Source organism: Polypterus senegalus, chromosome 5, assembly GCF_016835505.1.
Source record: "Polypterus senegalus isolate Bchr_013 chromosome 5, ASM1683550v1, whole genome shotgun sequence".
Classification (NCBI taxonomy): Eukaryota; Metazoa; Chordata; class Cladistia; order Polypteriformes; family Polypteridae; genus Polypterus; species Polypterus senegalus.
In genome coordinates, this window is record NC_053158.1 from 29,831,864 (window position 1) to 29,859,179 (window position 27,316).

Here is a 27,316-nt window from a genome sequence, read left to right on the forward strand (position 1 = left end):
AGGGTTTTGAATGAAATGAGTGTGCACATTCATTCATTCATTCAGATTTTTCTTATTCTGTTTAAGAAACGTTCTAATGGAATTTATGGCAATTAACTTTATTTTCTAAAACATTGATTTTTTTTATTGTTCACAACTGCAAAGCATTATTAAGTGCAGGCCAGTTTTCCATTAAACTTTCAAAGAACAACTAATACTAAGTATGACCACTAGATGTCAGTATTCACAAACTAGTTAACACCTTGCAAATAGAAATTCCATCAGAGCAGGCATACTTTTAAAATCTGAATTTCACAATAATAAGAAGCTTTTTAAACTAAAATATATTTTAAGCTGTGAAGTTTCAAACAGTTTTACATAGAAATATTGGTATTTTATTATTCTATTAGCCACACTGCATGTCGGAGTCAGGTAAATGAATAATTTAAAATATTTACTATCTCTTGCCCTGCATGTACTTTCCTTGGTGTTCATGTGTGTGTGAACGTCTCTTTGCTGGAGCTTCCTCTCTTGTGTGCATTCCCATAGAGCCTGCTTTTCCGACTCTGTCATTATTTTTGAGTTGTCTTTCTCACATCCGTATTCCTCCATTGCCACTTCTCCTCCTTGTGTGTCTCTTACACTCGTACTTTCTCTTTTGTCGTGTTGCCAAATCCAAGCTGACCAATCAGATTATTCAGTGGGCAGGACACACAAAATTTAGAGTTTTATTACACAGTAGACTAGCTGTGTCACCCAGCTTCACCTGGGAAATGTATTGACATTGGACCTCATTTATAGTGCCATCAGTTAATTGGATACTGTATATCAGAAGTACTATTTAAGTAGTTGTAGTTTTTCTTTTCTTGGGCCTAATATTATTAGTTTACTGTAGTTACTTACTCTTGAACATGCTACATATCATACTGCTTTCCCTTATTAATGACATTTGGTTTTGTTGATGCTTATTGAAAAACACAATTTTACAATAAACTATATTATTTTTAACTGAAATAGGTAATTAGGATGAATAATGGGAATTTGGGGTACAAATGTAATTTTCTTGTAGCACATCTTGTAAAAATAGTAACTTCAGTCACATTTGAATGTAATCTTGTACTATTACAATGTTCTGTAGCATTTAAATCAAATTAAAACAGGCCTTCTTCTTCTTTCGGCTGCTCCCTAATGTAAGTACATAGCAGTTTACCTCAGAGAACACGAGGGACTGAAAATTGCAAACAATAAGATCCAAAATAAACCCCAAATCAACTCAGAAAATGAAAAATGAAGAAAAAGTCAAATAAAAAGTACTGCAAACCTGCTATTATTCTATCACAGAATGGTAGCAAGTGAACTGAACTAAAGTCAGTTTAGATGTGGTGTTACACTTTGATCACTCATGAATCTGATTTGGAGTTTATCTCCAGTTATGTGTTCACCTTGAGGTGATGCAGAATACAGCACTGTAGTTTAATTAGCATTTTTGTATTTTAATTTTATTACTACATCTTTGAAGCAGATCTACCTTGCCCAGCACAGAAAACTGTTTAGCTTTGTCTGAAAACAGTGGAGGTTAGTCAGTCTTCACTTTACTGTAAGTATGGTCTTGGTCTCGATAAAAATTCACAGGTTTGTCCTTATGTCACATGTTCATATTTATTATCTGCAATTTTAACGTACCTTTCGCTGCTGCCGCCAATGTAACGAGCTTCCATGGGTTTGCTTGAATGTTGCTCATTAATAAAATGACAAACTGGAGAAGGCTGGTGTGAACAATGTTCTGACTGTTAGTCTAAAGACCAACATTCTTCCTCTTCTCCTTCTTTTTTTTTTTGGTACTTTATTACTCTTTGTGGTGCAAAACTGCCAAACACTATTTTCCTTGTGCTTTTCTCTTTTGAAGAACCCCAAAACCGAATGAGACACATCCCTTCTGAACTACAGCAAACTCCAAGGGGACAAAAACACTTCCTGTACTTAGTGTTAAATGGCAAACCCACTAAAGAGAAGCACAATGCAGGCAGGTCTGTTACAGCTTTACTCCGAATGCTATATTCCAGATAACAAAATGCTAACACTGAAATATATTTTAACTTATTACAAACAGTAAAGACTTTATAGGCTGCACATTTACCTGACCCACACAATGAATTTAATGTTCTAAGAATTGCACAGAAAAGAACAGGTGAAAAGAAACTATGTACAGTGGGAATGACTTGAGTGATTCTTTAAATGACCTGCGGCAAAGCAACACTTGTGGATACTCACAGCGACTGGCATGCAGTCAAGTTATAACTAGCCACATCTTATTTGAGCTTCACTTAACTTTCCTTTGTCAACTTAACAGCTCTTTTTCCACACAGCTAGTCACCCAGTCTCTTTTTCTTGTACAGGGCATCTTCTCTTATTTTCTTGTTGTCAGCCCCACTTCTTTATTTGATTTTAGCCACAACTTGAGAGTGGCACTCTTCTGCTGGCAGCCTTGCATTTGCATAAACTGCAAGCCCCATTTATCCATGCGATCAATTTTCAGTGCTGAGCCGATCAAAGGAGATGGTGCCTAACAATGTCCTACTCACTACAGCATTCTTTCTGACAAATATCAACAAATAAAAAAATCGTGATTGGTCTCCCCTAGACTGTCTCGTTTACTCAGATATGTGGGATGGATATTTGAGGAGTAAACTGCAAGAGAATGATTATATTTATATTTTATGTGCATTAAAGAACCATCAACAACAAATCAAATCAAATTAATAACATATTGAACAATTATTATTAACTGTGGTGGACTGGCGCCCTGCCCGGGGTTTGTTTCCTGCCTTGCACCCTGTGTTGGCTGGGATTGGCTCCAGCAGACCCCCGTGACCCTGTATGTAGGATATAGCAGGTTGGATAATGAATGGAATTATTATTAAAGTAAAGTAAAGTTGAATAAATCGGACTCTAAAGCTGCATGAGTAATAGAAACTATGTAGAAACTTACAGTTAATGGAAATAGCCCAAAAGTTGATAGAAATCTATATTTTGTACCTAATACGTTTATGTAAAATTTGGTAGACCTACAGTAAGTGTAAGCATACTCAAGTTATTGTGTTTACATACACAGACACACACACATGATTCCAAAAATGGTATTTTCGGAGTCAGGGAGGTCTAAAATGTCGAGATTCATCAAAATCTCGAAATGGAATTTTTGGAGGATTCCAATACTTTCCTTATACTTCGTATATGAGAAAGTAAAAAAAAATGGGTCAGTTAATTCTCTTTTTCTATAAGGTCACCAAATTTCAAATAAATCAGTCTACGCGTTCTGAAATTTTGGGGTATTTAGGTTTTCTATTATGGTGATGGTAGGGGGTTTACCCCAAAATATTGATATATTAATTAAAGGAAAATAGTGTTTTTGTTGATGAGTCAACGAGTGAGTGAATCAGTGAACTTAGATAGATAGATAGATAGATAGATAGATAGATAGATAGATAGATAGATAGATAGATAGATAGATAGATAATGTACTCTGTAGATGATTAGACCAAGTATTATACAATAGTTCAATAAAGTTCAGGAGTGATCCTGTTTCAAGACTGTTACAGTGACTCAATTCAATGTAGTTTATTTTTTAGAGCGCTATTCACTGAGTACAGGTTCAGAATGTTGTAACAAATTCAGAGATAAAATTTCATTTACAGCTTTACAAATGACTAATTACATAAAGCATACACAAAGATACAGATTTGTTTAAACATATAGTAAACAAATACGTTGCAAACTGATTTACATAAAAGAAAAATAATATCTGCCCATTAACATTCATGGTATGGTAAGGCCAGGTGATAATTGGGGAGAGGAAAACGAAATCTCCAGCCTGCAGCAACTCGGAGAAAATAAACCTATTTTGGTGGTCCATTCTCAGTTATTACAGACAAAGTCAGACACAATCACAGTAATGTAGATACTATCACCTGGCACTGTAGAGGACTGATAGCAGCTTACTAGATCTGATTAGATGGACGGTGGCTTTAATTATTTTTGGACATTCATTTCTAAAGCTCTCAAGGTATTTACTCTTGGGAAAAGTTTTACTGAAGCCAATTTAAAAATTTCTAACACATTATACTGTACCAAACCACTTTCAGACTCACTTAGTGCAATTCAAGGTTAAAAGGAGTTCAGAGTATATAGAAGCAGTCCACTCCTGGGCCAAATAACACACAATGTACCATTTTTAAATTACCAATTAACCTAACCTGCACATCTTTGGGGATGTGAGAGAAAAACAAAAGTACCCAACAGAAAACTTAAACAGACAAAAAGAGAATGTGCAGACTCCACACAGACAGTCTTTCTGAGTGGGATTCAAAACCAGGGGTCTCATTTATCAAGCGTGCGTAAAACAAGCTCTAAACTAGTGCGTATACCAACAGCTGTAAGCACAAGAAAGTTGGGAGTTATCAAACGTGAGTACGCACAGCTGTACGAAATAACTGATGAATCGCACTCCTTCTAAATTGTGCGTGTGTGCATAGTAATTTAAATTTGCATACAGAAACGCCCTTAAATTACCTTATTTGGCACACAATCTTCCTTATAAAAACCCAATGCCGCCTGGGCACTATAGAACCGTTATCATGGATTCCGTGAAGAAAGGAAAGAAAAAAAACTTCACAGACAACGAAGTGGAAGTGCTTTTAAATGAGGTACAACGTAATAAGACAGTTTTGTTTGCTGCTTTTTCAGGCGGAACGTCAAAGAAAAAAAGAAGACTTGGCATGATGACAGGTTACTAATGCAGTAAATGCCGTCTCACCTGTATGTAGAACTACTGCAGAAATCAAGAAAAAGTGGTTTGATTTGAAAGTGTCCTCTAAAAAAAGAATTGCAGCCCACAAAAGACACCTCGGTGCCACGGGAGGAGGCCAGAGTCTTATTTCAGTGACACCATTGGATGACAAGATAGCGGCAATTATTGGTGAAACGTCAATGAGCGGAGTAATCCCTGATGGTGACACTGAAAGTGCAATCCCATCAACTGAAGGAGAGGCCGAGCCATCCGAAAATGGTTAGAAGGTTTTCAAATGTTTGTGTTGCGATATATTATTCATAGATAAATAACACTCACATTGCAAATGATTTGGATTGTTCATTTAACATTTATTTTATAGATCTGCCAGTTTTGCCAGGTCCTGCTCCGCCTGCCACTTCAGCACGTCCGATGCGTTTTGAGGCACGAGTCCTGACTGATGCGGAGGAATTAGTGAGAGGCATTGCAAGCATTAAAGAGGAACTGCACCAAATCAATGTGAACTTGAGGAATATTAGTGATTCACTAAATGCATCATGCAAGTTCAATAAAAGCTCCAATTGATCTCACCAATTACTCCTTATTGTGAAACAGATTTAGAACCGTTCGATTATCCCTGCTCTTAGTTGCACGGCCAAAGCATTTGGCATGGGGTCAAAACCTTCTGCCATGTGGCGATCTTCTTGTATCGGCATCTCATCCAGTGGTATACCGTTTTTAATGGCAATATTATGTAGCACACTGCATGCTTTAACTATATAGCACACCTAAAGCAAATTGATAAATATTGTAGTTATAAAATATAATTAAAACTTAATTTAAATATTTAAACATTCAAAACCTTGTTGGGTTTGTATTGCAATATGCCTCCTCTGCCTGACAGACACAGCCATCGAGCCTTCAGCAAGCCTATTGCACGTTCTACTGTGCTTCTTGTGCGCTCATGTGCTCGGTTGTAATTCAGGTCCTTTTGGGATACGGGGTTTGAGTGTGCACGGGGACTGCACTGGTGCGCTTTGTCGGCCTCTCCAAAAGTTGAGAGAACTGCTCACACAAATCAAGCAAAATTGCCCTTGGCAAACGAAAACGACTAATGAGCCACTCATCACTCTCAGCGAGTAAGTCTGTGCGGTCCCTGAAAGCGCGATCTCTGCACAAAAGTGCTTGTTGCAAATCTTCAAGAAGCGCAAGGTCTGCCATTGTAGTCAATGCATTTCCAAAAACAGTTCAATCAATTGTGGATTTTATATTATTTACAGTTCCAGATAACTCCGAATCACCTGTTGTATTCAATTCATCAATTTGTCAACACTGACATTTAAGTGGATTACAGTTCTCTACCACTTGGGGATTCTGCTTACGCACAGTCAGGAGTTCTTCTAAATGTGCGCACATTTTCACGCACACGTACAAATTAATGAATCGCATTCTATTAGTGGAATGTTGCGTACGCATGATTTACACATAAAACCGTGCGTACGCACGCTTGATAAATGAGACCCCAGGGTGCTGGATTAGTGAAATGGTAACTAACTACTGAGGTATTGTAAAAATACCCTAATAATTAATTTGGGTTTAAATACAACATACAGTGATACCTCTGGTCATGACCATTATTCATTCCAAAACTCTGAATGTGACCCGATTTAGTCGTGACTCGAACATAATTTCCCCATAAGTTGTATGTAAAAACAATTAATCTGTTCCAGACCGTACAAACTGTATGCAACATCAGCTGCTTTAATGGCTTCTTTTTGCTTTAGAATAGTTTAAATCGTAGATTTCTACTTGTACTCAGTGGCAAGATCAGTAACACGAATGCCATGTTCATACTTTTCAATGATTTCTTTCTGTAATTGGATTTCAATTTTCTTCTAACCTTTTTCCTCATCAACTCTACCACTCTTCACTTGCTTAGAGGCCATGGTTAATTGCAAAATTAATGCAAAAGCACACAAAATAGAGCACAAACAGTTCACAGTGAATGAACGCACATCTGACCGAGAACAATGTACAGGGTGTGACTGACCACGTGCGTCGTCTTTGTTAGGCCCTGTATACGCAAACAAAAGAAATTGGGAAACGGAAAATGAGAAATCATTGACATGTACGAACCGAAAGGGAAACTGGCCACCAGTGTTTTTGTTCGCCATCAGAGTGTGTGGTCGTGAACATATACAAAATTTTGGTGAACTTTTTGATCGTAACCCGATTTGTACATGTTCAGAAATGTTCGTGACCAGAGGTTCTACTGTACTTCATTTTTCGAAATAGTTATGAGCAAAACAGGCAAGTTTGAGTTTGCATACAGTTTTTGGGAAACTAACACTAAAGTTTGTTTCATAGTTGCAAAACACTACACTCACTAAAAAGTTGTTCTGTGATAGAAATACAAGGTATTTTGCAACCTAAAGCTGCATTCTCACTTGCAGGTTTACCTGTGTTCTTTTCTGCACCTGCGTAAAATAATGTGCAATATTCTGTAACAAACCTGTCAAATCAATTCTTGTTATGCCCTTTGTTCACATCACTAAGGAGAACATTAAAATAAGACACATAAAAAAAACCCACAGAACAACTCACTACACAGGCAGCCAACCCCCCAAATCACCTGCCACCCCGACCAATAATTTTCTGGCAACTGTCCTTTTCTGTTTCTTGTTTGAGGATGTGAACTCTCCAGGCACTTCTTTTCTGTCTCCAATGCATCTTTAGGATTGCGATTGTCAAGACTATCACTGCAATTGGTAAAGTGGGAATTATACTACCAGAACATTTCTGGCAGCTCAGGAAATGTCTACACATGACAGAAAATGAGTCCAGTGATTTTTTTCCAGTAGAGATCTTTATTTGGGCACTAAATTACAGGCAGACATATGCAGAATTAATGCAAGAAAAGGTTCCAGACAAGAACCAAACCCCTTCCTACTTTTGTCAATGGCACAGATTTTTCTGGAGGTGAAACATCATTTGTTTTGTGCATTATTTTCCATGGTGACGCATTGAGTTTTGCTCTGAATATAATTTCATGCAAAAATGTTTTGCTAATCATTAATTATGTTATAAAACAGGGGGCTATTTTTTTTTCAAATTTATTTTTATTCTTAGTACAGCTTAGGCTCTTTAATTACAAACAATAAAATTCTTTTTAATTGTGGTGGGTCAATTAAAATGTTTAGATCACAAATTAAGAATGCAGCTTATCTAAATAAGTTCAGGTCTAGCTCTTGACTCAGTGTTATAAATGTGGTCACACCTGTGAGTGAATAAAAAGGGTGTGGAAAAGTAGTTTTAAAAATGCTTTTTAAAAATTGAGTCCATGGTTTTTGGTCAAAAGGTGGTTTCTTTATAAAAAATATGGTCATTCAAATTCAGGAAAACAGTAAGAAATTTGTATTCATAATATATAACAGAATTTATAAAATGTATAATTTTAAGGACATTCACATAAAATGCAAAATTCATGAAACAACACAGTTCCCAGTAGACCAATTTTGTTAAAATTATAGTTCAAGGAAATTTGATTGCTACATTCGGTTTTGATTGAGGTATCTGGGAAGCAGTTCACTGTTCAAATTTGAGACCTTTTAAAAAGACTGATAGATTTTTGAAATCATCAATCTTAAAGCAGTGAAACAGTTATTGATTAGTTTATGGTTTTAAATTTAACTTGAGTTATTTCAATTTGTCTCTTTCAGTATTTTACACTTTTACACATCTGATAGCCACTTCATACAGCAAGACAAATCCCCTATATAAGTAATTTTATAGACACCAGCAGAGTTGTGTATGCCGGGCAAAGCATGCTGTCACATCAACAGCTCATACGAACCTTAACAACACCAACTCATTTTTCTGCTGCTTTAAGTGCCACATGGTTTATTAAATGATCTTAATCTGTACTAATAAAAGGCAAAGCCCTCACTGACTGACTGACTCATCACTAATTCTCCAACTTCCCGTGTAAGTAAACGGCTGAAATTTGGCAGGCTCATTCCTTACAGCTTACTTACAAAAGTTAAGCAGGTTTGATTTCGAAATTCTACACGTAACAGTCATAATGGTCGACAACGTCCGCCATGTTGAACTTTCTTATTTATGGCCCCATCTTCACGAAAGTTGGTAGGCGGCTTCCCTGCGCTAACTGAAACTGAGGTACCTACTTATTTCGGTGGTATGACGCCACTGTCGGCCGCCATATTGAACTTTCCAACATCACTTTTTCTCCAACTTCCCGTGTAGGTAGATTGCTGAAATTTGGCAGGCTCATTCCTTACAGCTTACTTACAAAAGTTAAGCAGGTTTCATTTTGAAATTCTATGTGTAACAGTCATAACTGTCAGCTACGTCCGCTATGTTGAACTTTCTTATTTAGATAGATAGATATTTATGGCCCCATCTTCACGAAATTTGGTAGGCGGCTTCCCTGTGCTAACCGAAATGGTTGTACGTACTTATTTTGGTGGTATGACGCCACTGTCGGCCGCCATATTGAACTTTCCAACGGCCTTTGTTACTTATGGGCCCATCTTCAAGAAATCTGGTACACGGGTTCCCAACTATAACTGAATCCTACTTACGTACATATATATGTCCATAGCCTGCAGCTCGGTCACCGTGTGAGGCGGCGTTGGGTCCCCCATCCCAACGCCCCTCACATTGTTGGCTGCCTGCCTATATAAGGCCATCCGTCGCTCCGGTCTCTTCATTCCCTTCCTTGCTTCGCCACGGGATTCACGTCTCCCTGCTGATAACTGCAGCCTTTTTATTCAATGCACGGCTTCTCCTCTGTTTTATTGTTCGTTTATTACTATTATAGTTATTGTGTAGGTTATTTTAGACTTACTTTACATTGTTCAGGTAACCATTTCCTTTATCGTTCCAACCGTACCCCCATTAACATGTCTATCGAGGTGATCACCATCAATCAAAGAACTGTCACTTACCGAGTGGTTTCCATGCCCGGAGATGGCACCTGCCTTTTCCATTCTCTGTGTTACATATTGCACGGCCATATCAGGCTCACTCTTGATATCTGGAGGAACATTGTGTCTTATGTATTGAATGACTGGGACAGGTTCAAGGTGTGGACTGATGACGGTACAGGAGATAATTATACTACACAGGAGCACTAAAAGAGTGAAATGCTTAAGCCCTTCACCTATGCATCTGCATGTGAGTTGATGGCTGCCGCTGAATTGTTCGGTTGTCGCTTTCAAGTGTACCGAAATGACCAAATATTTTACACCTTTGGACAACCGCCAATGCCTCTTAAACATCTTAGATTCACAGGTGACGATTTCAGTAGTGGACACTTTGATGTTTATGAATGTTTAAACTCTCAAAAGCTGGATGCGAAGTTATTGATGAAACCGGTTGTATGCTTACAACGCTTGCCGAATGTCACTTCAACACAACAAGTCCTGCAAATACTGTCATAATTGAAACAAACCATGAAACTCAAACTGATTATGACAGCAGCAATCCAAGCTGTGAGATTTGAAACAAGATTACTGTTCACATGGCCAACTGTACGTTGCATCCTAAAGAGTAAGCTCAGCGCACAGCTTGGTCATGTTACAACCGAAGGGCCGAACTCACAATGTGGTATACAAAGATTTCCTTAAATAATTATTGGTATATTTTCCCTCAGTTTAAAAAGGTTTACTTTTCTTCTTAATAAAAATTTTAAGGCAGTACTTCGCCTCTGCGAAGCTCGGGTATTTTGGCAGTAAACAATAAAAGCAAAAAATGCAAGCAAAAAAACCTAAATATTCACTTAACTTATCCACAATGGAAGTGGAAAGGAGCTCTGTAAGCATGACTCTTTACACCATTAGACATACCTTGAATAAACAAGCACTTGGTGTTTATGTTACATTACTAATGGCTGCATTACCTGTAGATTGATGATTCAACATTTACCAGCAAAGAGCCAAAGTAAATAACCTGCTCTTCCTTATAGTAAATATCATTGCAGCCAACAATTTTAGGTTGAGAATTTTAATTCTCCATTGGGAAGTTCTTTTAAAAATTCTGTGTTTGAGAACTATAAACTCCAATAAGCCATACAATTAGCCATATACCTGCAGTGACCTAAACTTTTTCCATCACTTGCACTGGAATTTAGAGTCTATGAAATTCATTTTAGCCACCACAAGTTTATCTGGGCTCGGTTTTTAACAAATGATTTTGTAACGGCACTGTCAAGTTGCATTAGCCTGGAGACTGCATCAACAGCGAGTCTCCAAAAATAAGAGCTGCCATTCCATCATGTAAACTGCAGCTTAGAGCCTGTAAAAATGAAAAACCTGCCACATGAATTCTAACTAGTGCAACAACAGAAAGCTATACTTTCATGAACATTGAGTTACCTGAAAGATCAATGTAAAGAACATGAAAACACAGTGTGACGAGGAGAAGACCAACACTTTGAGTGACACTGAGACTTAAAATTGTCTTTTCTGTGGAGTTGCTGGAGAGTTTCAAGGCTGAGATCCAGAATCTAGAATTCCGGTTGCAGCATCAGTACAGGAAGGAAGACAGCTGAGAGACTATCACCTCTGCAGCTCCACTAGCACTTCTCTATCTGCCAGGGTCCACTGGCCTGGGGACACAGCTAGCGGCAGGGCTTCGGAAAGCTCACGGAACTGAAGAAAGTGTGGCACATTGTGTTTCCACTGGCCCCAGGTGAGTATTGAGAGGCAGAGGTGGCAAATAACAAAGCAGATCATAGTGGCATTACAAAGCAGTCAAGATGAGAGAGTCTTGAAGCTGAGATCTGGGACCTGGAAAGTTGTTTGTAGCATTAGTTCAGGGAGGAAGACAGCCAAGATCCAGGTACATCTGCAGTTCCACACAGGGAGGTCCCCTGCTCACATGTAATGGACAGATCGCCACACAGTATTTTACCGTTGAAAACCTTTGCTGCTCCAAGTGACAACAAAGCTCTCATGACTCCTATTAATATGGCCTCAATCACCCCCACACAACTGTAGTGGAAGAGAAGACCACCCCGCCATTTCGAACATTTTGTGTGTCATTGAAAGGGGTTGAAAGTGGTCCCTGGGACAGCGACTGTAAAAGCAGGGTCATGTAACGGCACTAACCAGTTGACTCATCAGCCTGTGAATGAGTATGAGTTGGCCTAAGGACAATGAACTACCAAAACAGAGCAATGGAAATGGGCACTAAAATACTGTAAAACACTATTAAAACCATGTTTTTATGTATTCTACAAATAAATATAATTACTTACTATTTTCCCTATTATTTTTGAATATGACTCATTATTAAAAAATATTTCATAAACATACATGTGATATATTTGTCTTTGATGAAGTAAACATACAAACGTGTAAAACAATGCAGATTTGAAAACAGTTCACTAAGCCTAGAATACGCCTGAACATGAACATATGCTGCATACATGACACAGATGAGCACTTAACAGGCTCAACATATGGTTAAGATCAAGTCTGCTCAAAATGGCCTTAAGACACATTTATGCAGGGACCCTTCAGATGCTGAATGCAGCCAAATTGTTCTGGGTAAATTACAGTTTAAATAAAGATTTTGGTGTCCACTGAGAGGCAAAGTAATGAAACCATACCTCATTCCATGTGATTTTCAGAATCCACAGCCAACAGATTTATACTATTCATGATTTTTGATGTAATTTGAAAACATCATTTTCCTTTTGATTAATTTGCTAGCAAAGATATTGCACTGAAGTTTCTACTGATAGAATGAAAAGGAGATGTTTTTGAACTGTGGATGGAACCAGAGAAAGAACATACTGGGTAAAACTTTCAACCATGATTTTAATAGTTGAAAAATTCTAAAAGAACTTCAGCCAATGCTACACAATGACAAAACACTGAAAAATGTATTTCCAGAATCACCCCTACTGGCATACAGACAACCGCCAAACCTGCAGCAACTAATTGTCCAAAGCTCCCTAAGTGAACCAAAAGAAAATGGCACATAGAAAAGATGTAAAACGTGCTCACATTTATAATACAGACCATGTAGTTATACCACACTGCCTTCTGGAACATCGCATAAAGGGATGATTTTCCTGCAGATCATCTAATGTGGTCTATCTAATTCTCTGCATGAAATGTCCTGACCGTGCAGTCTATGTGGGAGAAACTGGACAAACACTGCACCAAAGAATGAATTTACACAGGTTCCACATCAAGCATGGCAACACAGATGTTCCTGTAGCAGCCCACTTCAACAGCTATGGACTCTGTGAGAGGGACTTTAAAGTCACATGCTTATCGGCCACTTCAGAACACAGCAAGAGGGAAAAGAATGGGAAGTCAGACTCGTGCTATAATTTAATACATTAGAACATGGTTTGAATAGAGACAAGAGTTTTATGGCCAGATATGAGAATTGTTTGCATCTCTCAGACTGACACAGACAACCTTACTCCAGACCTACATTGTAAGGAAAAACTCATCAGAAACTGCAAAAGACTCTGTTGGACAGTTATCTTATCAAAAGGTCTTGACTATACATTGCTCTCCTCTCTTGCTTAATGAATCTTAACTTGAAGAGATCTATTAATTTTTTACATTTGAGATGTCCCACTTAAAGGTTTTCCAATGCTGTATCTGTCCTGGTTTCTATATAACAACAGGGAACTCCAGTCTCTGTGTTACATCTTGCCTGAAGAAGGGGCCTGAGCTGCCTCGAAAGCTTGCATATTGTAATCTTTTTTAGTTAGCCAATAAAAGGTGTCGTTTTATTTGACTTGTCACTAAATAGATGCAAACACAATCTTTCTCTGCCCAGACCAACTAGCTTCCTAATTTAATAACATATTTTAATTGTCTGATTGTGTACATGATTCAACTTGAGTATTAAGTATAATAAAATGGATGAGGGGGATTGAATTCTGAAAATACACAGGAAAATAAAATACAATGAAATGCTTTTACAAGCAGTTCTTTAATATTCAGAGACTTCTTGTTTTGATGCATCCATCCATTTTCTTATAAGCATATTATTTGTGTCTAGTGAAGTCATGGAGTTCCAGTACCTTATCCTGAAGCAATAAACGCAAGGTGATAACTAACCCTGGACGAGGCAGCAATCCATCACAGAGCATATTCAATTATATTAGAACAGTTGTGTGTTGTCAATTAACTTGCTTCAGTCATCTTTAGGAGTGCCCAGAAAACAAAAACACCCAAACAGCATTGGGAACATGGTTTCTAGATTCCTAAACATTTATAGGCAAAGGACCGCTTAAAATGAGCTAATTTGCCCACAAAACAACCCAAATGCATGAGGTACACAAAATGACATATCAGAAAGTCGGTGTCAGAATTAGAGGGTTAGGTACACACCATCAAAGCCCAGGGGGTTCCTCTGTGAGGTATTTCAGAGTAATGGAACCAATATAGACCATCAAACAAAGGTAAGGGGTCCCTCTCTGTGATTTTATAACGGTGAAGAACATATACAAGTGTGAATAGCAGGGAAAGGGGTGCCAGATGGATGAAAAACATAGTAAAACTTCTTTAGAGGGCGGTTGAAAATTAGCCTAAAATAACACATTGTTTTTAAAAAGTAACCCAGAAACACAACCAATAAAAAAAATGTTTTTTCTTGTAGACAACAATCAAAATAAATTAAACTGGGTGAGAAAAATACAGACTTCCCAATACTGGTTAAACATCATCAAAACCCCTATTTTATTTAAATGGTTTATTCCCAAAGGATAAAGGGGCATATGTGTCTCTCAATTCTGTAATGGTTGCTATGAGGTGTTTTCATTTGTTAATTATAGTTATTGTTTTAATACTTAAATGTGAACCGAGCATTCAGGTGATGAGACCTTGTATATATTTTGGATTGCAGTTACATTTAATGTTTTATCTACTCTCTATATATAAAAAGATTGGCAAAATCATGCAATATTTTCATGTAACATTTTAATGCAAAGCTCATTTTAATCTAAAACCGTAGGTCATATAGTATAGATCTCTATATCACATTTTTCATCTTCATTAGGCAAATGCAACAATGATACTCTCATGTCAATACAACCAATTTAACATGCATATGTCAAATAAAATACCTTATATACATCTGCTCCGCTAAGAACTGTAATAGTTCAATTGTGTGTTAGCAGTTGACAAATAAAGCCTAAGTAATGGCACACCTTACAGATTGTAAAAATGCATAAACATTCAAATGCCGGCAAAATTATTACTGGTAATCATACAGGAGAAGTCGTATTCCTTCCACTTATTAAGTTAGATTCTGGCAATATTTTAGCAAGCAGATTGCCATTCATCTTACACAGACGACAATTTCCAATAGTTTTAGAATTTGCAGTAACTATAAATAAACCTCAGGGCCAGAGTTTTGACTATGGTGGAAAATACATGTCGATTGATAGCAAGTGAAGCGAGCTATTGGTTGCAATAGGCAGCCAGGGGGCACACAAAAGTAACTTTCTAAAAAGAAGTGAAAAAGTTCTGTAATGGCCGCTGTGAGGGCTTGCAGGGGATAAGAACCAACTCCATCAAATCGCATCATGTGAATCACGAAATCTACAAGGTCTGATTTAGGAATAATTATGTTAGGGAGAATGCCCACTAGGGGGTCTTTTTGGCCTTAGAACCCCTGCAGATTTTTTTTCTCCAGCCTAACTGGAGTTTTTTTTTTTGTTTTTTTTTCCTCCTTGCCATCTGACCTGACCTTGTTGTGTTGTTATTTAATTCTTTAATTTTATTACTTATTTTTAATTGTTTTCTCTTCTTGTAACTTTCTTTTTGTCATCTTGTAAATCACTTTGGGCTACAGTGATGTATGAAATGTGCTATATATATATATATATATATATATATATATATATATATATATATATATATATATATATATATATATATATATATATAAATGTAAAAATCAACTATCCCCAAGTTGAACCATGGTTGAATTCTAAAGTGTTCAAAAAACTATATCTCTTTAATTAATTGTGTAGAACAAAACAAACAAAATATATTTAGAATTCTATAATGCATGCATCAATAACTACAAATACTGGAATATACATAGCTATGAATACAGAAGTACAAAGTTTACATAATATCAAGAAAAAATGAGTCTTTGAAATTCCTAATAAACTCAGAGAATAGTCTTTGTTTCCATTACAAAATAGGATTGATCTCACCCATTCCTTGTGGACCTTCTTAACTCAGTGCTGGTTGTTTTTTTTTTCCTTTGTCTAGATTCAGGGAACATCCAGTAGGTACAATCCCTTATTTAAGTTATGTGGAAGCTTCTCCCTCCCATCTAGACCTCCACAACCACTTTGTAGTCCTTTTGTAATACTCAAGACTATTCCTCGCAGTGTCCTCTTCAGGCCTGCTTTTCTCCAAAATGGAGGATCTTCCCTTTTTTTGTCCTTCCTCAGGATGATGATGAGCTTCCTGTAGCACTTTCTATCAACATAGAAACTCTTCCTGTGTTCACTTTAACTCTGGCAGTCAAAATAAAAGCTCAGACCAGAATTAGAGTTTCAGTAACCCCCATATCCAAGTGTGAAATTCTGGCTCACTGTGCTTTGTCATTTGTCATACACACATATATATGTATACAGTGGAACCTCGGTTCATGAACGTCTCTGAACACATACAAGTCGCGTTACGACCAAAAACGTCTCCAAACTTTTGCATCTGTTCACGACCACACACTCGATATACTAACAAGCCAGTTTCCCTTTCCGTTTGTGCACACCAATGATTTCTGCACATGTTTTATTGTTCTCGGTCAGACATTCGTGCATGCTTCCGTTGTGAACTCTGTGTGCTCTATTTTGTTTCCTTTCCAGTTCGTACGTGCCGATTACTGTATTTAAGCACATGTTCAGCCTCTAACTGTGTATTGTTCTCAGTCAGACATGTGTGCTTTCGCTGTGAACTCTTTGTGCTCTACAGTATTTTGTGTGCTTTTGCAGTTAACCATGGCTTCTCAAAGTCTGATCCACCAGCTAAACAGCTGAATACAGCAGAAACCCAAGAAATCACAACAAAGAAAACACCTGAAGGAGAACATTCCTCCCTTGCGGAGCTGGACTCTCCCTCAAAACTGTAACCTCCTCTCTACCCAGTTCCTCCTCACTTCCTTCATGCCAGAACTTGACTCATGCAAGGTTAGTTTTCTTGGTGGTTTATGGTTAGTTTTTGTATTATGGATTTTTCAAATGTTCATTTTTCGGTTTGTAGCATGAATTGTTGCAATGTTACTTTTCTTGGTTGTTTATTAAGTTACGGATTTTTCAAATGTTCATTTTTTTCCCTGTGCTTAAAACTCATTAAAAAAAGTGTTTACAGCGAGCGGTTCGTAAGGCTATAGTGCGAACTCTTGCAATGTTAGTTTTCTCTGCTGTTCAAGGTTTTCTCAGTGTTATTCAATGTATTTACATTTAGTTTACTATTACGCTGTGTATTCTATGGTGTAATTAACTATATTTGTGCTTAAATCTTTAAAAAAAGTATATTTACATACAGTTTGTACGTTTGTCTGGAACGGATTCATTGTATTTACATACAATCCTATGGCGGAAATTCAGGTCACAACAAAATCGGGTTACGACCAGAGTTTTGGGACAAATTACGGTCGTGAACCGAGGTTCCATTGTATATATATGTATATATATATATATATATATATATATATATATACTAGCCATCCCCTGTGGCTCCACCTGTGTATTAGTGAAACAGGACAGTGAGGAGGGCCCTGCCCAGCTCCCCACTCCTGCCGTCATGCTTCACCCTCTCCTCGACCCGCAGCCTCTGTCTCAGATTAGTGCAGATATACTGCTCCTGCAAGCGAATTATGATTCTTAGCATGATGAGAGAAGCTGCAAAATTAACCCGATCTAAATTCGTTTAGTATTTCTATCGTTCGGTAGCTAAGCGAAAGTAAGATACGCCCCGAGGCTGGCATATGAGTGAGGAGGGCCTCACCCCTCTCCCCTTGGCCTGCTGCGTCTCTCTTGGATTTATGCAAATAATTTGGTACTGCAAGTAAACTATGACACATAGCACAATGAGAAAAGTCAACTAGAATGTTCAAGCAAATTATAAACAAAAAGATCTAAATCCGTTAAGTAGTTCTCTTGTGAAAAGCGGACAGACAGACAGACAAACATTGGATTTTACATATATAGAGATACAGTAATCCCTCCTCGATTGCGGGGGTTGCGTTCCAGACCCCCCGCGATAGGTGAAAATCATGAAGTAGAAACCATATGTTTGTATGGTTATTTTTATATATTTTAAGCCCTTATAAACTCTCCCACACTGTTAACATTATTAGAGCCCTCTAGACATGAAATAACACCCTTTAGTCAAACGTTTAAACTGTGCTCCATTACAAGACAGAGATGACAGTTCTTTCTCACAATTAAAAGAAAGCAAATATATTGTGACGTCCCGTCGAATAAACACACTCAGGAGCAGCTTGTCCGGGTAAGTCTTCCAAATGCCGACTGACTTTTTATTTAATATGCTCTGATTAAACGGTGCCAACCGCCTACATCCCTTGTTGTCTGGGTCACGGGTAACACCTCCAAAATAACCAGCAAAAAGACTAATCACCTTTGTCCTTAAAACAGTTACTAGCCCTTCTTTACACCTTATGCAGTAAAAAGAATCCCAGACGCATTGGATTGCCCCTTTTTGTGGCCTCTATCTACACCCCAACCATAATGCAGAGGGTTACATAAACAGATACCCTTCACTGTTAAATAAAAACAACTGAGATTTTTCTTACTGCTTAAAATAAATAGTGACAAAAATTTTAATCAGTCCCATTAAATGAGATAGTTTAGTGTCATTAACAGCATACACCATCACAAAGCAGTTTACAGGGCTAATAAGCTCACAATACAGTATAAAAAATTCCCACAGTACAAGAGACACACGATAAGTATAAGAAATGTCACAATGTTAGACTTTTAAATATATTAGACAGATTCTACACCAGTTGTCAAAGAAATTAAAACAGTATACTGTTCTTCTAACAAATATCACCCTTAGAAGTTTTCATTTAATTAAAATGCAAAACTGAATCCCAATGGGTTTAATTTGTTTTTTTACTTTGACAGTAGAGGAATACTTTTTAATGTCAAAGTGTGAACAGATCTCGGCAAAGTGTTATAACTTAATTACGTCACAAAACATGTTTTTATATAAGGTTACCCCTTTTAATAAGACACTGGTGCAACTAATGGGTTTACATGTCCAGCAACTAGGCTGATTTCTTTACTGCATGGTACAAATTCAGTTTAAGGAAACAGAGATTGAGAGGTGACATGATAGAAGTATTTAAAATTATGAAAAGGAATTAGTATTGTGGATCAAGACAGTCACTTTGAAACTGATTCAACAAAACATGGAGGCACATGGGGACACAGTTGGAACTTGTTAAGGGTAAATTTCATATAGAGAACTATAGACACATGAAATGGTGCAACCAAATAGTGTGGTAGACAGCAGGACTTCAGTGGCCTTCAAAATTGGAGTTTGAAGGAATTTGGTGAACTTTGTTGGCTGTACTTGTCAAAAATTTTTAATGTTCTAAAAGGAAGCAAGTAACCACAAAAGTGAGCATTTGGCAAAATATGGAGTCAGGCCGGGCAAGTGGTGTAACATCTGAGATCACACCCATTTGTAGAAGGTGTTGTGGCAGTCATGGGTGCAGGTTGTGAAGGAGCACAACCTCTGTAACTGGCCAGACGGTCCTGATGCAAAACACTCTCCTGCCCGGAGGTGGTAACTGGACCCAGTAAACAACCTCCCCCACCCGTTCCAATACTTGACAGGGTCCCACCCAAGGACTATCCAGCTTTGGAGAGCGTCCCTTCTGTCTTTTTGGGCCATACACCCAAACTTGATCACCTGCTTGAAAAGGCTGCCCCGAACCCAATGTCATAGTGGCGCTTCTGTTTTTCTGCTGCTACTCTTATCCGGCACCTTGCAAAGTTATGTGCCACCTCCAATCGATCCTGCAACCTGCGAGCATAGTCAGGGCCTGGAGGTTCAGCTGGGGTGTCAGGGGGAACACCATATACAAGTGCAGACGGTGTTCGCAGCTCGTCCTAGCATTAATAAAGCAGGGGTGCATCCAGAGGATTCCTGCACAGCAGATCGGCAGGCCATCAGAACCAGAGCCAGCTGTTGGTCCCAGTCCTTTTGATCTTTAGAGGTGGTAAGAGCCAGCTGTGTGGTCAGAGTCTGGATAAACCGCTCGGCTAGCCCCTCACTCTGGGGTGTAGGGGTGGTTCGGGTTTTCTGGATGCCAAGTCTCTCACATACTTTTTGAAAGACCTGGCTTTCAAAGTTTCTCCCTTGGTCTGAATGCAGTTCGACAGGCATCCCAAACCGACTAAAGAATCCTGTAATGAGAGCTTCAGCAACAGTCTCAGCTTCTTGATTAGGTAGTGCATAGGCCTCGGGCCACTTGGTAAAATAGTCCACTGCGACTAAAACAAACCGATTCCCCATAGCTGAGCAGGGAAATGGCCCAAGAATGTCAATTGCCACCCGTTCCATTGGAGCCCCTACCTGATACTGTTGTAGTGGGGCAGTAGACCTTCCTTGGGGTCCTTTCCTGGCTGTGCATAAATCACACTTGCGGCAGTAGTCCTCTACATCGCGCCTGCACTGTCCCCAATAAAACGCCTGCCTCACCCGCCTTAAGGTCTTGGTGACTCCAAAATGACCAACTCCAAGCGTTCCATGCATGTTCTTCAGGATCTCTTCACGCAGCTGTTGTGGTACAACGATCTGCCACCTCCCTTCTCCAGTTGCAGGGTCCTTCCATTGTCGCTTCAATACCCCCTCGTCCACAACCAAGCTGTCCCACTGGGACCAAAGACCCTTAACTGCAGGTGATTCCAGTGCCACTTCCTCCCAGCAGGGACGATGCTGTTCCTCTTTCCAGTGGAGAACCTTCTTGACCTCAGGGTCACATTCCTGACTAACTCGCCATTCTTGGGTACAACCTGGCACTGAAAGAGCTTGGCACTGAACCTTATCAGGATCCTCACAGCTTTGATCTTGACGCCCCTTTTCTCACAATAGGCACATCCCTGATCTGCGAGGGTCGCCGAGACAGAGCATCTGCATTTTTGTGTTTCTCACCAGGTCGATGCTCTACTTGAAAGTGGTAAGTCTGAAGCTCCTCCAACCAACGAGCAATCTGACCCTCAGGTTCTCGAAAAGACAGTAACCACTGGAGAGCAGCATGATCAGTGCGGACCACAAAGAGAGACCACACAGGTAGTGCTTGAAGTGACGAACAGATTCTACCAGGGCGAGGAGCTCCCTCCGAGTTACACAATAATTCCTCTCAGCTTTTCTGAGAGCACGGCTATAGTAAGCCACCACACGCTCTCCCTCTGGGTGCCGCTGTGACAGCACAGCCCCTAAGCCCACATCACTGGCATCGGTGTCAAGGAGAAATGGCAGGTCAATATTGGGTGGAGCCAAGATCGGTGCACCGCAAAGGGCTTCTTTCAATTTACAAAAGGCGGCTTGTTGGTCCTCCCCCCACTGGAATGCTTCATCTGGGCTCAATAAACGATGCAAGGGTGCAGCAATAGTGGCAAATTCAGGTACAAATCGCCTATAGTAAGAGGCCAGTCCAAGAAATTCACGAATCTGCCTTCGATCCTGTGGCTCTGGCCACTCTTGCACAACAGACACCTTATCTTTCTCTGTGGTGACACCTCTTTGACTCACACGGTGACCCAGAAATGACACTTCTCTCCGGAGAAGGTGGCACTTATCAGGATGAAGTTTAAGGTTGGCCACACGAAGCTTCTGCAGAACCTCCCTCAAGGACTCCAGAGCCTCCTGGAATGTCTTGCCATGAACCAGTAAATCATCCAAGTAGACAAGGCATTGAGTACCAGACATACCTGCCAATACTTTATCCATTAACCGTTCAAAGGTAGCTGGAGCATTGCAAAGACCAAAAGGCATAACTCGGAACTGCCAGAGTCCCTTTCCTGTGGAGAATGCAGTCTTAGGTCGAGCTTCAGGTGTTAGCGGCACCTGCCAGTAGCCACTGCGCAGGTCTAGTGATGAAAACCAGGCTGATCCTGCCACCAAATCCAGGGACTCATCAATGCGAGGCAACGGATAGGAGTCCTTGATGGTTACAGCATTTACCCGCCGATAATCAACACAAAATCGCCACTTGCCATCCTTCTTGGGAACAAGGACCACAGGAGAGACCCAGGGAGACTCAGAGGGTTCGATAATCCCGGCCTGTCTCATTTCCTGCAGAATGTTCTCAGCTGCTGTCTGTTTAGCTAGTGGCATACGCGGGCGCTGTTTGATAGGAAAGCACTCCCAGTATTGATGTCATGCTGCACAAGAGAAGTCTGGCCAACATCATCTGCAGAGGTAGCAAAACGGTCCCTAAAGTCATGTAATAACTGCCAGAGCTGGCGCTGTTGCTTGTGTGTTAACCCTTTCCTGTTGGCATTCCAAACAGTGCTGACAACCTTCATTACTGGTACGGGTTGAGTGATGTTAGTAAAATAGGCACATGTTCTTCTTGGGAGCCACCACTGGTGGTTCCCTTCTGCCTGCTGGTGCCCTAACAAGGGAGTGTCCCAATGCCTTGAAGATACAGAGTCCCCATCTGAAGATCTATTCACGCTCCAACTGCTTGTAAGAAATCAAGTCCCAAGATACAGGAGTTGTTGATATTAGCCACCCAGACATCCTGCACCCACTGCTTCTCAGCAATACAAATGTCTACTTGTGCTCTGCCTAACATGGGGGTCATCTCACCTGTAGCTGTCATCAACTTAGTAGAATTGGCTGCACATAGGACCGCCACATCCAACATGTCAGGATGGATAATAGATGCAGTTGACCCTGTATCCACCAGTGCCTTGCATACATGGCCGCCAATCAAAACTGAAAGGTGACAGTAATCTCCCTCACCCAGCTGACCAACAGGGACTGTTCTTGGGGCCAGCGTTGTCCCTCCTACACTGGTCCCATTTCGTTTCCCGGTACAATGCTTACTTGGGAGTCCTCTTGTTTAGCCCTACTGGGGCAGTCACGTTGCAAGTGTCCATGTTGTCCACAGTACCAGCAGCGGGTGGGTGCATTAGGCGTGAAGGATTCCTGAACTTCTGTACGGTAGTCACTGGAGCCACTGCCTCATACTCTTGTTCTACATCTATGGCCTTAGTTTGGTGGATAGCTTCTGGTCTCCTCACCTTGGTCGACTCTGCTGATGGAAGAGGTACTTGGCTGTAACCCTCTTTAAGTATTTGTTCTGCCTCCTGGGCGCAGACAAAGCTTGTTCCAAGGTCTCAGGCTTAGCAAAACGGACCTGCTGTCGGAGATATGGTGGGCTCAAACCCGCAGAAATGCCTCCTTAGCCAACTCTGCCTGCACGGATCTGTCAAAATGGGGATAACCCGTCGCACCAGAGACTGTACATCTGCTGCAAATGCCCCAGGGCCTCAGTTGTCCTGCGAACCCTCTGCTCCAGCTGTTGTCTTATTGTAGTCACAGCTTCTATATGGCCAAACCGTCGCTCCAATGCAATTTCCAAAGCATGGGCATTTAACAGCTCATCTTCTGGCACATCCGTCAGAACCACCAATGCATCACCATCCAATGCTGCAGCCAGCTGCACAGCTTGGTCCTCCAAACTCCAGCCATTTGCCCTGGCAATCATGCAAAACGGGTGTTGTATGCTTCCCAAGACCCAGTTCCATCAAATCTGCCAATCTTTAATACAGTCCCACCCATCCGTTGTGTCTTTATTTCATCACTCACATGCACCGCCTCCCTAGCCGCCCTCAGCCACGTGTTGTCCATGCAGCGTAACAGTTCTGTGTAGCCACGGCGCCCTTCGCGCAATCCTTCAGCCAACACGCTTATTGCCTCTCCATCTACGTGTGCCAATAACTGCCCTGCTCCATAATCCTCCGTCCATCCGTGCGTATTTGCTAAATAAAGGAAGCGCTGTTTGAATTCGGTCCACGCCAACACACTCGGAAGCGCTGCAATTCTTTCGTTTCTATCGCTCCGTCCGCCTCGCATTAAATTGAGCGTCTTCCATAAAATGGGGTCGCTCTGCAGGCTCAACAGCATTCAGCCTCATAAATGCAAACTGTTCGAAGGAGGCTCTAAGTCGCCCTCTTGCTTCACGCGGGCTGAAAACCTGCCCTCCTCCATGAGTGCTAACTGCCTAGGCGAACTTATATGCGGCGTGAACGCTTCTTTAAATACACTCTCACCCGGACTTTGACTGCTGCTTCGTTTCATTTCCACACTGTCGCGACTCCGTTTGTCTAATAACCAAATCCCACTTCTGATCACCAATGTGACGTCCCGTCGAATAAACACACTCAGGAGCCGCTTGTCCGGGGAAGTCTTCCAAATGCCGACTGGCTTTCGATATAAACGGTGCCCTACAACCGCCCGTTGTCTGGGTCACGGGACACCTCCAAAATAATAAAGACTAATCACCTTTGTCCTTAAAACAGTTACTTCCCTTCTTTACACCTTATGCTGTTCTCCTCACTTTCTCCAGTCACTGCAACTCCCCTTCCGGCCACACCACCCCTTTTATCACGCCCCATTAATTAACCTGGATCCCTGTCACTCATCTCTCTCTAGGGAGGTGCCCCAAGCCCTTACAAACAGGGTTCCCCCAAGACTCCACCCCAACACTGCTTCCCTTCCCTTCCCTATAGCCCATGCAATGGCAAGACACGTCACAATATCTTAACTTTAAAGGAGCACCGTCAGGAGCAGAAAATGTCAGAGAGAGCGCTCGCAAAAAAGCAAACAATCAAAAAATCAATACATGCTTTTAAGTATACAGAAGCACCGCGATAAAGCGGCATTTTGTAGAAGAGCGTCCGTGTCCTCTGTGCAAACAGCACCTCTGCTCACACCCCCTCCGTCAGGCAGAGAGAGTGAGAAAGATAGAGAGAAGCAAACAAGCCACTGGAAGCATATCTTATAGCATTGAGGAGTTTTAGTTAATATGTAATACATGCTCTGATTGGGTAGCTTTTAAGCCAACCGCCAATAGCATCCCTTGTATGAAATCAACTGGGCAATCAACTGAGGAAGCATGTAACCTAAATTAAAAGACCCATTGTCCGCAGAAAGCGGCGAACCAGCGAAAAATACATGATATATATTTAGATATGCTTACATTTAAAATCCGCGAAAGTCAAAGCGCGATATAGCAAGGGATTACTGTATATATTTTGTATTGCAGTAAAAAAAGAATCCCAGACGCATTGGATGTGCCCCCTTTTTTGTGGCCTCTATCTACACCCCAACCATAATGCAGAGGGTTACATAAACAGATACCAATTTTCACTGTTAAATAAAAACAACTGAGATTTTTTCTTACTGCTTAAAAATAAATAGTGACAAAAATTTTAATCAGTCAAACCATTAAATGAGATAGTTTAGTGTCATTAACAGCATACACCATCACAAAGCAGTTTACAGGGCTAATAAGCTCACAATACAGTATAAAAAATTCCCACAGTACAAGAGACACACGATAAGTATAAGAAATGTCACAATGTTAGACTTTTAAATATATTAGACAGATTCTACACAGCAGTTGTCAAAGAAATTAAAAAGCAGTATACTGTTCTTCTAACAAATATCACCTACTTAGAAGTTTTTACATTTAATTAAAATGCAAAACTGAATCCCAATGGGTTTAATTTGTTTTTTTTTTACTTTGATCAGTAGAGGAATACTTTTTAATGTCAAAGTGTGAACAGATCTCGGCAAAGTGTTATAACTTAATTACAAATATAAAACACAAAACATGTTTTTATATAAGTAGTTACCCCTTTTAATAAGACACTGGTGCAACTACATGGGTTTACATGTCCAGAGAAGAGCAACTAGGCTGATTTCTTTACTGCATGGTACAAATTATGAGGAAAGATTAAAGGAGTTGAACTTTTTCAGTTTAAGGAAACAGAGATTGAGAGGTGACATGATAGAAGTATTTAAAATTATGAAAAGGAATTAGTATTGTGGATCAAGACAGTCACTTTGAAACTGATTCAACAAAAACATGGAGGCACATGGGGACACAGTTGGAACTTGTTAAGGGTAAATTTCATATAGAGAACTATAGACACATGAAATACGCAACCAAATAGTGTGGTAGACAGCAGGACTTCAGTGGCCTTCAAAATTGGAGTTTGAAGGAATTTGGTGAACTTTGTTGAACTGAAAAACCTGTACTTGTCAAAAATTTTTTAATGTTCTAAAAGGAAGCAAGTAACCACAAAAGCTAAATGAGCATTTGGCAAAATATGGATTTGAGATGCAAAGAGGGTCAAATAAGAAGATCTGATGGGTGGACACCCATTCCAAAGTTTTGGAACAAACAGTTTCATAGTCTGTAACAGAGTTTGGAAGAAAAATGTATATCTGACAAACCAATGCAGATGAGCCAAGTTAGTGCTAATGCAATCAGAGTTGTTTAAAGCATTTGTTGCAGAATTCTGACAATTCTTCCATTAAGAGTGTTTAAAAGGGAATAAAAGCAATTCAAGCATGCAGTGATTCCAAAGCAAATATACACAGAGAGATGGAGGTTGGGACTCTGGCAGTGTTGCAGAGGTTTTGACTTTAACAGAGATCTGGAATTCAAGGATCAGCCTACTGGTCTGACCAAGACTGGTCTTAGCAGAAGATCAGAGCACTTAATGAATGACAGTGTTGAGCTTCTTAAATAGTGATCCAAAAAGAAGCAGTTCCATTTTCTATATGTTGCAGATACTCAGACATCCTTGTATTGACTCTGGAACTCAGTTTTTCCAAAGCAGATGTTAATTTAGAAGAGATTTTTCAAATAGAACTTTCTGTCATCTGCATATGAGTGAAACAATAAGACAAGTAACCCAGTGGCAGCATATGTCGACCAAGCACAGAAGACAATGCACTGCATACAGCTGATCAGATTACACAACAACCAAGAAAAACAGGGTTCAATAAGGCATACTATAATTATTTAAACATTTTTTAAAGATTTTATAGTCAGGTGTAGCAGTGAGGTTAGGGACCCAAGGAGAGTGACAGCCATCATTAGTACCAAGGAGAAAGTCATTCTTAATTATTACTAGAGCAATGTCGGTGCTATGATTAGGTTTAAATTCTGAATGGAAACATCTGAGCCATTACTTACAGTATTAGTTAGATGCTGAATAAGTGGAAAAGATATTGTATGTTCAAGCGTTTCACATGAGGATGGAAGGTTTGAGATTGAACAAACAGTGTCATGAACAAGTGGATCTACAGTTGGATTCAGCTCCCAGAATATTTAAGGGAGCAAGAATGAAGTTGGACAGAAGGAGCACACTGATAGTGTGAATGATAAAAGGCTCAAAATTAGCCTGATGAGACTAGAGGATCCAGGATTCATGGGGTAGATCTAGAACAAAAATGAGTGATGTCAGTGAGAAGAAGG